The sequence below is a fragment of the Dama dama genome, chromosome 20 (assembly GCF_033118175.1).
Source record: "Dama dama isolate Ldn47 chromosome 20, ASM3311817v1, whole genome shotgun sequence".
NCBI lineage: Eukaryota > Metazoa > Chordata > Mammalia > Artiodactyla > Cervidae > Dama > Dama dama.
This window is the reverse complement of record NC_083700.1, coordinates 10,622,395-10,633,736: the sequence shown is the minus strand read 5'-3', so window position 1 is coordinate 10,633,736 and position 11,342 is coordinate 10,622,395.

The following is an 11,342-nucleotide window of genomic DNA, read 5'->3' as shown; positions in this document are numbered from 1 at the left end:
GATGTACAGACTCTCATCAGCAGATGGAAGGCAGAAATGTCTGGGTAAAAGGCAGGAGTGATGAAAGAAACAATCAGTAGGGCATGGTGGAACAGACGAATGAAAAATTAAGAGATGGGAAAACAGTGGGAATAGAAAATGAGGGTGACAGAAATTTGGAAAGAGAGAAGATAGTGGAGGAGAGAGGAGGGAAGACTAAGAGGTGGGGGAGATGCTGAGGGGCCCTGGGCAAAGGGACTGTGCTAAATTGCTTACCCAGCTGGAGCATGGGAGGATGGGCAGAGCAGCTGGTGAAAGACGATAAGGGCCTGTGGTTGCCACTTTCCAGCTGGTGCAGGTGATTATGGGCTAACTTAACCCCTCCCCCACCATGCAATCTGCTGAGAAGGTGCAGGGAGTAAGAGAGAATAGCAGGAGGTTGGGGGAGGGGAGAGCACACCTATCCAGATGGAGGGTCTGCCATCTTAACAAATGCACTTAAACATAACCCAGAGGCACTGGAGGAGGTTGATCCTGTTGTTCCTGGACAAGAAGTAAAGATAAAAGATGGAACCTTTCTAAGACTGCTTTGGTCTCAGCAAGAACCATGTAAGTACACATGGTCAAGTAAGTTATTTAAATCCAAAACCCAGTGAAGAATTTAGGAAAGACTTCTTCTCCCAACTCCCAGCACTGCCCCCTAAAGGAGAGTGTTCAAGAGAGGAGTGGCTCAGACAGTAAAGCCTCTACCTACAATGTGGGAGACCTGGGTTTGATCCCTGGGTCGGGAAGATCCCCTGGAGAAGGCAATGGCAACCCACTCTAATACCCTTGCCTGGAAAATCCCATGACAGAGGAGCCTGGTAGGCTACAGTCCACAGGGTCTCAAAGAGTCGGACACGACTGAGTGACTTCACTTTACTTCAGTTTAAGAGAAGAACTCACCACAGAGCTGGGCACATAGATGACCTCCATCAATGTTAGTTCTTATTAAGCAGCTCCCAACATGGAGCGTCAGCAACAAGCATGGCCAGGCACTCACTAAATATGAGCAGGGAATGAACGAACTCATTGATCCAAGAGTCCTGGTTTAGTTTGCCAGGTCTCACCTCCAGGGCCTTGTGCAAAGCCAGATATGAAAACTGTATCCTCTCAGTTCATAGGAGCTCTTGGCCTTGCAAACCTCCCTTGTACTGCCTGTTGGGACTAACTGGTCCCTGGTGGTATCGGTGATGCACCTGAAGACACTAGGAACCTAGGAGGGGCCACTGGAAAATTTAACTTGAGAAGGAAAGGAGTGTGGTGTCCAGGAGCAGAGCAGGGCAGGCAGTGGAAGAGAGAACAAGGTCCCGTGGACAGGCCTAGAACCATGAAGCTAAGCTCAAAACAATGAAGCTTATAGACATCTTCTTGCACCTTGTGGCTCAGAAAGTGGTCCATGAACAGCAACATTAGCATCCCATAGGGGTCTTGTTAGAAATACAGAATCTTGATCTCCGTCCTAGTCCTGCTGATCCAGAGTTTGCATTTTAACAAGATCCCTTGGTGATTTGCTACCGTTAAAGTAAAGGTTTGAGAAGTACTGATCTAATCCAAGGCTTTTTTACATTTAAACTTGCTGCAGTGGACTCACCAGATGGCAATGCTTGAGTTCACTGATAATCATCCCACTAAGTTCTGAAACATATGAGAGTCTGGGGAACACATGAGAATCTGGTTTGATCCCTGTGCTGAAACTATCAGAGAAGCAATCCCTTTGAGACAGGGTATCAGGCATCCTTGAGGCAAACTGAGCTTCATGGGCATGAAACCTAAGCAATCAAACAGGGCCCTGTGCTCAGAAGGGCACTGCACTTCATTTAGTATTCTGATGTCATCATCTTGAAATTATTTTTTCCTCCCTTTTTTAAATTTAATTTTTATTTTATATTAAAATATCCATTCATGCTAAGTCTGACTTAGCATGTCTGACTCTTTTTGACTCTGTGGACTATAGCCTGCCAGGCTCCTCTGTCCATGGGTTTCTCCAGGCAAGAAAACTGGAGTGGGTTGCCATTCCCTTCTTCAAGGGATCTTTCCAACCCAGAGACTGAACCCATAACTCCTAAGCCTCCTGCATTGGCTTTACCACTAGCCACCTGGGAAACCCATATTGGAGTATAGTTGATTTATAGTGTTGTGTTAGTTTCAGATGTACAGCTAAGTGATTCAATTATACCCATACACATATCTATTCTTTTTCAGATTCTTTTCCCACGTAGGTTGTTACAGAATACTGAATGGAGTTCCATGTGCTCTATGGTAGGTCCCTGTTGATTATCTATTTTATATATAGTAGTGTGTATATGTCATTCCCAAACTCCTAATTTATCCCTCCCCCTATACTTCCCTGCTAGCAACCACAAGTCTGCTTTCAAGGTCTGTTTCTGTTTTGCAAATAAGGTCATTTGTATCATTTTTTAAGATTCTACATGTAAGTAATATCCTGTGATATTTGGAGTTGAAATTCCTAATAATTTTATCTTTCAATTTGTATTGTAAGTGAAGTTCATTGGAACAAGGGGGCACACTCATGAGCAGATGTGTACAGTATGTGTCAATAACTGTTCCTTATGGCCTCATTCATGGTACCCCATGAGTATAGGAGTTAAGTGAGACTCAAATGAGTACAAAGGATACTCAAACTGAGTACTGGTGGAATGTGTGTGCATGTATAAGCTATGAAACATGAATTGAGTGGATTTCAATGATTCTACTTACAAATTAAATGTTCTTGTATTTCTTTCTAAGCTGACATTGCACAATATAAACCGTAAAACTCATAGTAATAATTTAAAATATTAATTTTCCTTTACTTAGAACAACATTAAATAGCAAATGAAAAAGTACCATCCCAAGAAGAGAGCCTAAGGAAGGAAAAGACTTTATTTTGTACATTTAATGGCTTAAAGCTCAATATTCAGAAAACTAAGATCTTGGCATCCAGTCCCATCACTTCATGGAAAATAGGTGGGGAAACGGTGGAAACAGTGGCTGACTTTATTATTTTGAGCTCCAAAATCACTGCAGATGGTGATTGTAGCCATGAAATTAAAAGATGCTCACTCCTTGGAAGGAAAGTTATGACCAACCTAGACAGCATATTAAAAAGCAGAGAGACATTGCTTTGTCAACAAAGGGCCATCCAGTCAAAGCTATGGTTTTTCCAATGGTCATGTATGGATGTGAGAGTTGGACCATAAAGAAAGCTGAGCACAGAAGAATTGATGCTTTTGAACTGTGGTGTTGGAGAAGACTTTTGAGAGTCCCTTGGACTGCAAGGAGATCCGATCAGTCCATCCTCAAGGAGATCAGTCCTGGATGTTCATTGGAAGGCAGGAGGAGAAGGGGATGACAGAGGATGAGATGGTTGGATGGCATCACCGACTCGATGGACATGGATTTGGGTGGACTCTGGGAGTTGGTGATGGACAGGGAGGCCTGGCGTGCTGCGATTCATGGGGTTGCAAAGAGCTGGACACGACTGAGTGACTGAGCTGAACTGAATGGCACTCTTCTGCTTTTTGATGGTTGAATGGCATCACCAACCCAATGGACATGAGTTTGAGCAAGCTCCAGGAGACAATGAAGAACAGGGAAGCCTGGCATGCTGCAGTTCATGGGGTTGCAAAGTCAAATACGACTTAGCAGCTGAACAACAATGGCACTCTTTTTCTACTTTTTGAACAAGTATTCCCAACTTTTCATTTTGCACTGAGCCCCACATATGTGTACCTGGCACTGTCTCAGAGATGGGAGAGGCAGAGAAGAGTTGCTGCCGGGTCACCTAAGCTATCTCAGGTGGGATTTGCTCCAAGTTTTAAGTAACTAGAATCAGTAGAAACATGATGCCTGTTCCTTAGCATCCCAGGAACATGCTGATTTACAATATAAAATGGCTTCTCTTTCTTTTTACCATTTCCCCCAGAATTGCTCTTTTATTCCATTCATGTATATGTATGCATGCATGCCCGTGAGTGTGTGTGTGTGTGTGTGTGTGTGTGTGTGTGTGTGTGTCTGTGTCTTTCTCCCAACAAAACTTCCTCCTCTGTCAAAATAATGGAAGGAAAAGGGGAGGACACTGCATACAGAAAGGAGATCTAGACAGTCTGACTGGAGGATGCAAGCTGATCAGAGGTGAGTTTGGGATGGGTGTGCAAGCTGGTCTGAGGGAAAGAGAGGGGTGTCTTAGGGAGCCCAGGCCATCTTCTTATAACAAACAAACCCAAGCTTTCTTACCATGCATGTCCAATGCAGATCAGCCAGCCAGCTTCCAAACAATTGCTTGGACCCAGGTTCATTACATTATGTGGTTCCACTTCTGAGTCCCTCACTTCTTGTTACAACAATTCCACCCACTTTCTATTGGCTAAAACCGGGCACATGGCCCCAGTTAGATGAAAAGGGAGCTTGGGAAAAATTTTCTATTGATTGATGTATTAGTCAGTGTTCTCCAGAAAAATGGAACCAATAACATACCACATACACACACAAATACATACACATGCACACACATATACAGAGATTTATTATGAGGAATTGGCTCATGCAATTATGGAGGTTTACAAGTCTCAAGACCCAAGTCAGCCAGCTGGAGACCCAGGAGAACTGATAGTGTCAGGAAAAACCAAATATCCTAGTTTGAACACAGTCAGGAGGAGTTCTAAACTTGTGGGAGGATAAGCCTTTTTGTTCTTTTTCCATACTGTTTTTTAAAAAAAATTTTGTTTAATTTTTAATTGGAGGATAATTACTTTAAATATTGTGTTGGTTTCTGCCATGCATCAACATGAATCAACCATAGGTATACATATATCCCCTCCGTCTTGAATCTCCCTCCCACCTCTCATCCCATCCAACTCTCTAGGTCACCACAAAGCACTGGATTTGGGTTCCTTGCGTCATACAGCAAATTCCCACTGGCTATCTATTTTACATATGGTAATATATATGTTTCAATGCTCTTGCAAATAATCCTACCCTCTCCTTCCCTCACTGTGTCCAAAAGTATGTTCTTTATGTCTATGACAAGTAGGATCATCAGTATCATCTTTCTAAATTCCATATATATGTGTTAATATGTGATAATTGTTTTTCTTTTTCTGACTTCATCTGTGTAATAGGTTCTAAGTGCATCCACTTCATGACTCAAATGTGTTCCTTTTTATAGCTGAGTAATATTCCATTGTTTATATGTACCACGTTTTCTTTATCTATTCATTTGTTGATGGACATCTAGGTTGTTTCCTTGTACTAGCTATTATAAACAGTGCTGCGATGACACTGGGATACACATTTGTTTGTTTTTTTAATTATGATTTCCATCAGATATATGTCCAGTAGTGGGACTGTTGAGTCACATGACAGTTTTATTTCTAGTTTTCTAAGGAATCTCCATACTGTTCTCCATAGTGGCTGTATCAGTTTGCATTCCCACCAACAATGCAAGAGGGTTCCATTTTCTCCACACCCTCTCCACCATTTATTGTTTGTAGATTTTTGAGAATGGCAATTCTGACTGGTGTGAGGTGATACCTCATTGTAGTTTTGATTTTCTTTTTGTTTTTCAGTTGCTAAGTCATGTCCGAATCTTTGTGACTCCATGGACTGCAGCACACCAGCCTCCTCTGTCCTTCACTATCTCCTGGAGTTTGCCCAAACACATGCCCATTGAGTCGGTGATGATATCTAACCACCCCATCCTCTGCCACCCTCTTCTCCTTTTGCCTTCACTCTTTTCCAGCATCAGAGTCCTTTCCAATGATCTGAAATCAGATCTTTACATCAGGCGACCATAGTATTGGAATTTCAGCAGTCCTTTGAATGATTAGTCAGGGTTGATTTCCTTTAGAATTGACTGGTTTGATCTCCTTGCTGTCAAAGGGGCTCTCGACAGTATTCTCAAGCACCTCATTTCAAAGGCATCAATTCTTCAGCACTCAGTCTTCTTTATGGTCCAAATCTCACATCCATACATGGCTACTGGAAAACCTTAGCTCTGACTATGCAAACTTTTGTTGACAAGGTGATGTCTTTGCTTTTTAATATGCTGTCTAAGTCTATCATAGCTTTCCTTTCAAGGAACAAGCATCTTTTAATTTCATGCATGCAGTCACTGTCCACAGTGATTTTGGAGCCCAAGAAAATAAAATCTGTCACTGTTTCTTTCCCCCCTTTTCCCTTCAATTTTCCATAAAGTGATGGGACAAGATGCCGTGATCTTAGTTTTTTGAATGTCGAATTTATGCCAGCTTTGAATTTCTCTAATAATGTGTGATTTTGAGCATATTTTCAGTCATCTGTATGTTTTCTTTAGAGAAATGTCTGTGTAGGTCTTCGGCCTACTTTTTGATTGAGCTGTTTGTTTTTCTGGTATTGAGCAGAATGAGCTGCTTGTATATTTTAGAAACTAATCCTTTGTCAGTTGTTTCATTTGCTATTATTTTCTCCCATTCTGAGGGTTGTCTTTTTACCTTGTTTATAGTTTTCTTCACTGTGCAAAAGTTTTTTAAGTTTAATTAGGTTACATTTGTTTATTTTTGTTTTTATTTACATTACTCTAGGAGGTGGGTCATAGAGGATCTTGCTGTAATTTGTGTCAAGTAGTGTTCTGCTTATATTTTCCTCTAAGAGTTTTATAGTTTCTGGTCTTTTACATCTTTAATCCATTTTGAGTTCACTTTTGTGTATGGTGTTAGGAATTGTTTTACTTTTATTCTTTTACACGTAGCTGACCAGTTTTCCCAGCACCACTTATTGAAGAGACTGTCTTTTTTCCATTTTGTTAATACATTTTTGCTAATATGTCACATGTAAGGTGCTCATAGGTGCATAGATTTATTTCCAGAGTTTCTATGTTGTTCTATTGGTCTGTGTTTCTGTCTTTGTGCCAGTACCATACTGCCTTGATGACTGTGGCTCTGTGGCATTGTCTGAAGTCAGCAGGGTTGATTCCTCCAGCTCCACTCTTCTTTCTCAAGATTGCTTTGGTGTCTTTTGGGTTCCCATACAAGTTGTGAAATTAATTGCTTTAGTTCTATGAAAAATATACCATTGGTAGTTTGATAGGGGGTGTCTTGAATCTATAGATTGCTTTGGCTAGTATTTTCACTTTCACAATATTGATTCTTCCAATCCAAGAACATGGTATATCTCTCTGTGTCATCTTTGACTTCTTTCATCAGTGTCTTACAATTTTCTGCATATAGGTCTTTTGCCTGTTTAGACAGATTTATTCCTAAGTATTTATTATTTTTGTTGCAGTGGTGAATGGGATTGTTTCTTTAATTTTTCTTTTTGATTTTTCATCATTAGTGTATAGGAATGCAAGAGATTTCTGTGTATTAATTTTATACCTTGAAACTTTACTGTATTCATTGATTAGCTCTAGTAATTTTCTGGTGGCATCTTTAGGGTTTTATATGTATAGTATCATGTCATCTGCAAACAGTGAGAATTTTAATTCTTCTTTTCCAATCTTTATTTCTTTTATTTCTTTTCCTTTTCTGATTGCTGTGGCTAGGATTTCTAAAACTCTGTTGAATAATAGTGGTCATAGTGGGTACCTTGTCTTGTTCCAGATTTTAGATGAGATGCTTTCAGTTTTTCACCATTGAGAATAATGTTTGCTGTAGGTTTGTCACATATGGCCTTTGTTCTGTTGAGGTATGCTCCATCTGTGCCTGTTTCTGGAGAATTTTTATCTTAAATGATTGTTGAAGTTTCTCAAAAGCTTTTCTCTGCATCTATTGAGATTATCATATAGTTTTTATCTTTCAATTTGTTAATATGGTATATCACATTGATTGAGTTCCATATATTGAAGAATCTTTGCATCCCTGGGATAAAGTTGACTTGATTATGATATGTAATTCTTTTTCTCTTGTGTTGGATTCTGATTCCTAAAATTCTGTTGGGGATTTTTGCATCTATGTTCATCAGTGATACTGTCCTGTAATTCTCTATTCTTGTGGCATCTTTGGTTTTGGTATCAGGGTGGTGGTGGCTTCATAGAATGGATTTGGGAGTTTTCCTTCCTCTGCAATTTTCCTGAAGAGTTTGAGCATGAAACCTGTTAGGGCTTCTCTAAACTTTCGGTAGAATTTGCCTGGAGCCATCTGGTCCTGGGCTATGTTTTTTGAAAGACGTTTTATTATAGTTTCAATTTCCATGTTTGTGATTGGTCTGTTCGTATTTTCTATTTCTTCCTGGTTCAGTTTTTGAAGGTTACACTTTCTAAGAATCTGTCCATTTCTGCCAGTTTGTCCATTTTATTAGTATATAGTTGCTCGTAAGAGTCTTATGATCTTTTATCTTTTGAATTTCTGTGTTGTTCATTGTAACTTCTCCTTTTTCATTTCTTGTCTTATTGATTTGAGTCTTACCCTTTTTTCCTTGATGAGTCTGGCTAATGCTTTGTCACTTTTGTTCATCTTTTCAAAGAACCATCTTTTAGTTTTATTTGTCTTTGTTATTGTCTCCTTCACTTCTTTTTCACTTATTTAAGCTCTGATCTTTATGATTTATTTCTTCTACTGACTTTGGGTTTTTTTTAATCGTTTTTACTAGTTGCTTTAGGTGTGAAGTTAGGTTCTTTAGTTGTTGTTTCTCTTGTTTCTTGAGGTAGGCTTGTATTACTGTTAACTTCCCTCTTAGCATTGCTTTTATTCATTCCACAGGTTTTGAGTTGTCATGTTTTCATTGTCATTTGTTTCTAGGCATATTTTCATTTCCTTTTTGATTTCTTCAGTGATCTGTTGGTTATTCAGAATTGGATTGTTTAGGCTCCATGTGTTTGTGTTTTTTACAGTTTTTTTTTTTTTTCCCTGTAGTTGATATCTAATTTTATAAATACCATTGTGGTCAGAAATGATGCTTGAAATGATTTAAATTTTTTAAAATTTACCAAGATGTGATCGATCCTGGAGAATGTTCCATGTGCACTTGAGAAAGAAAGGAAATCTATTATTTTGGGGTTAAATGTTCTGTAGACATCTACCAGGTCTAACTGGTTCAGTGTATCATTTAAAGCTTGTGCTTATTAATTTTCTGTCTGGCTGCTCTGTCCACTGGTATGAGTGGGGTGTTAAAGTCCCCTACTATTACTGTGCTACTATCAATTTCCATTTTAATAGTTGTTAGCATTTGCCTTACCTATTGAGGTGCTCCTATGTTGGGTGCATATATATTTATAATTGTTATATCTTCTTCTTGGATTGATCCCTTGATCATTTTGTAGTGTTCTCTGTTGTCTCCTGTATTGGTCTTTATTTTAAAGTCTATTTTATCTGATGTGAGTAGTCCTCCCATTTTCTTTTATTTTCCGTTTGGATGGAATATCTTTTTCCAACTGCTCACTTTCGGTTTGTATGTGTCCCTAGGTCCGAGGTGGGTCTCTTATTGACAGTATATATAGTTCAGTTCAGTTAAGTGCAGTCACTTATCTGTGTCCAACTCTGAGACCCCATGGACTGCAGCACACCAGGCTTCCCTGTCTTTCACCAACTCCCAGAGTTTGCTCAAACTCATGTCCATTGAGTTAGTGATGCCATCCAATCATCTCATCCTCTGTCATCCCCTTCTCCTCCTGCCTTCAATCTTTCCCAGCATCAGGGTCTTTTCCAGTGACTCAGTTCTTCACATCAGGTGGCCAAAGTATTGGCATTTCAGTTTCAGCATCAGTCCTTTCAATGTATAGTCAGGACTGATTTCCTTTTGGATTGATTGGTTGGTTCTCCTTGCTGTCCAAGGGACTCTCAAGAGTCCTCTCGAACACCACAGTTCAAAAGCATCAATTCTTTAGTACTCAGCCTTCTTTATAGTCCAACTCTCATATCCATACATGATGGAAAACCATACTTATAGTTTGGAAAAACCAAACCATGTTGGAAAAACCACAGTTTATAGTTTTTTCCCTTTCATCACTTTAATTATATCCTGCTACTCTCTTCTGGACTACAGAGTTTCTGTTGAAAAATCAGCTACTGGCCTTATGGGGATCCGCTTGTATGTTATTTGTTGCTTTTCACTTGCTGCTTTTAATATTTGCTGTTTGTGTTTAATTTTTGTTTATTTGATTAAAATGTGTTTAGGCATATTTCTCCTTGGGTTTATCCTGTGTGGCATTGTCTGGTCTTCCTGGACTTGGGTGGCTATTTCCTTCCCATTTTAGGGAAGTTTTTGACTATAATCTTCTCAAATATTTTCTCATACCTTTTCTTTTTGTCCTCTTCTTCTGGGACCCCTATGATTCAAATATTGGGCCACTTAATGTTGTCCCAGAGGTCTTTAAGACTGTCCTCATTTCTTTTTATTCTTTTTTCTTCATGCTGCTCTGCTTCAGTTATTTTTGCTATTCTATCTTCCAGCTCACTTCTCTATTCGGCTGCTTCTCTTATTCTGCCATTGGTTCCCTCTAATGTTTTTCATCTCAGTTATTTTGTTCATTGCTGATTGTCTGTCCTTTAAATCTTCTGGGTCCTTGGTAAACATTTCTTGTATCTTCTCAATCTGTGCCTCCAACCTGTTTATCTGTGCCTCTATTTTATTTCCAAGATTTTAGGTCATCTTTACTATCATTATTCTGGATTTATTTTCATGTAGACTGATTATTTCTTCATTTGTTTGGTCTTGTGAGATTTTACCATGTCCCTTCAGCTGCTGCATGCTTCTATGTCATTTCATTTTGCTTAATTTACTGTGTTTGGGGGTCTCCTGGCTACAGGTTGGAAGTTGTAGTACCTTTTAATTGTGATGTCTTCATCCTGCCCCTTGGTGGTAGCTGTGATTCCTGGGGTTGGTCCAATGCCTAATGAAGTTTTCCTGAGAGGGGTACTTGTGTCTGTGTTCTGGTGGATGGAGCTGGATCTGGTCTCTCTGAAAGGTAGTACTGTCTCTAGTAGTGTGTTTTGGGGTGTCTATGAGCTTGGTATGTTTTGGGGCAGCCTTTCTGCAAATGGGCAGGTTTGTCTTCCTACTTTGCTAAAGATTTGGCACAAGACATCTGGAACTAGAGCTTGCAGGCCTTTGAGTGGGGCTTGGTCTTAGTTTTGATACAAAGGCCTTTGAGAGGGCTCTCACCTATTAATATTCCGTAGTGTCGGAAGTTCTCTGGTGGCCCAAAGTTCAAAACCTGGGTATCCAACCTCTGGGGTTCAGGCCCAACCCCTTACTGTAGCACCAAGATTTCACAGGCCACACAGCACAGAAAACAAAATCCCAAGACTAATGGTGAAACAACAGTCAACAGCCAAGAACACCCAAAGAGACACACACTTACAAAGAGAGAAGAGAAAATAAAGGAAGTCAAAAATGAAGAGAGCAAT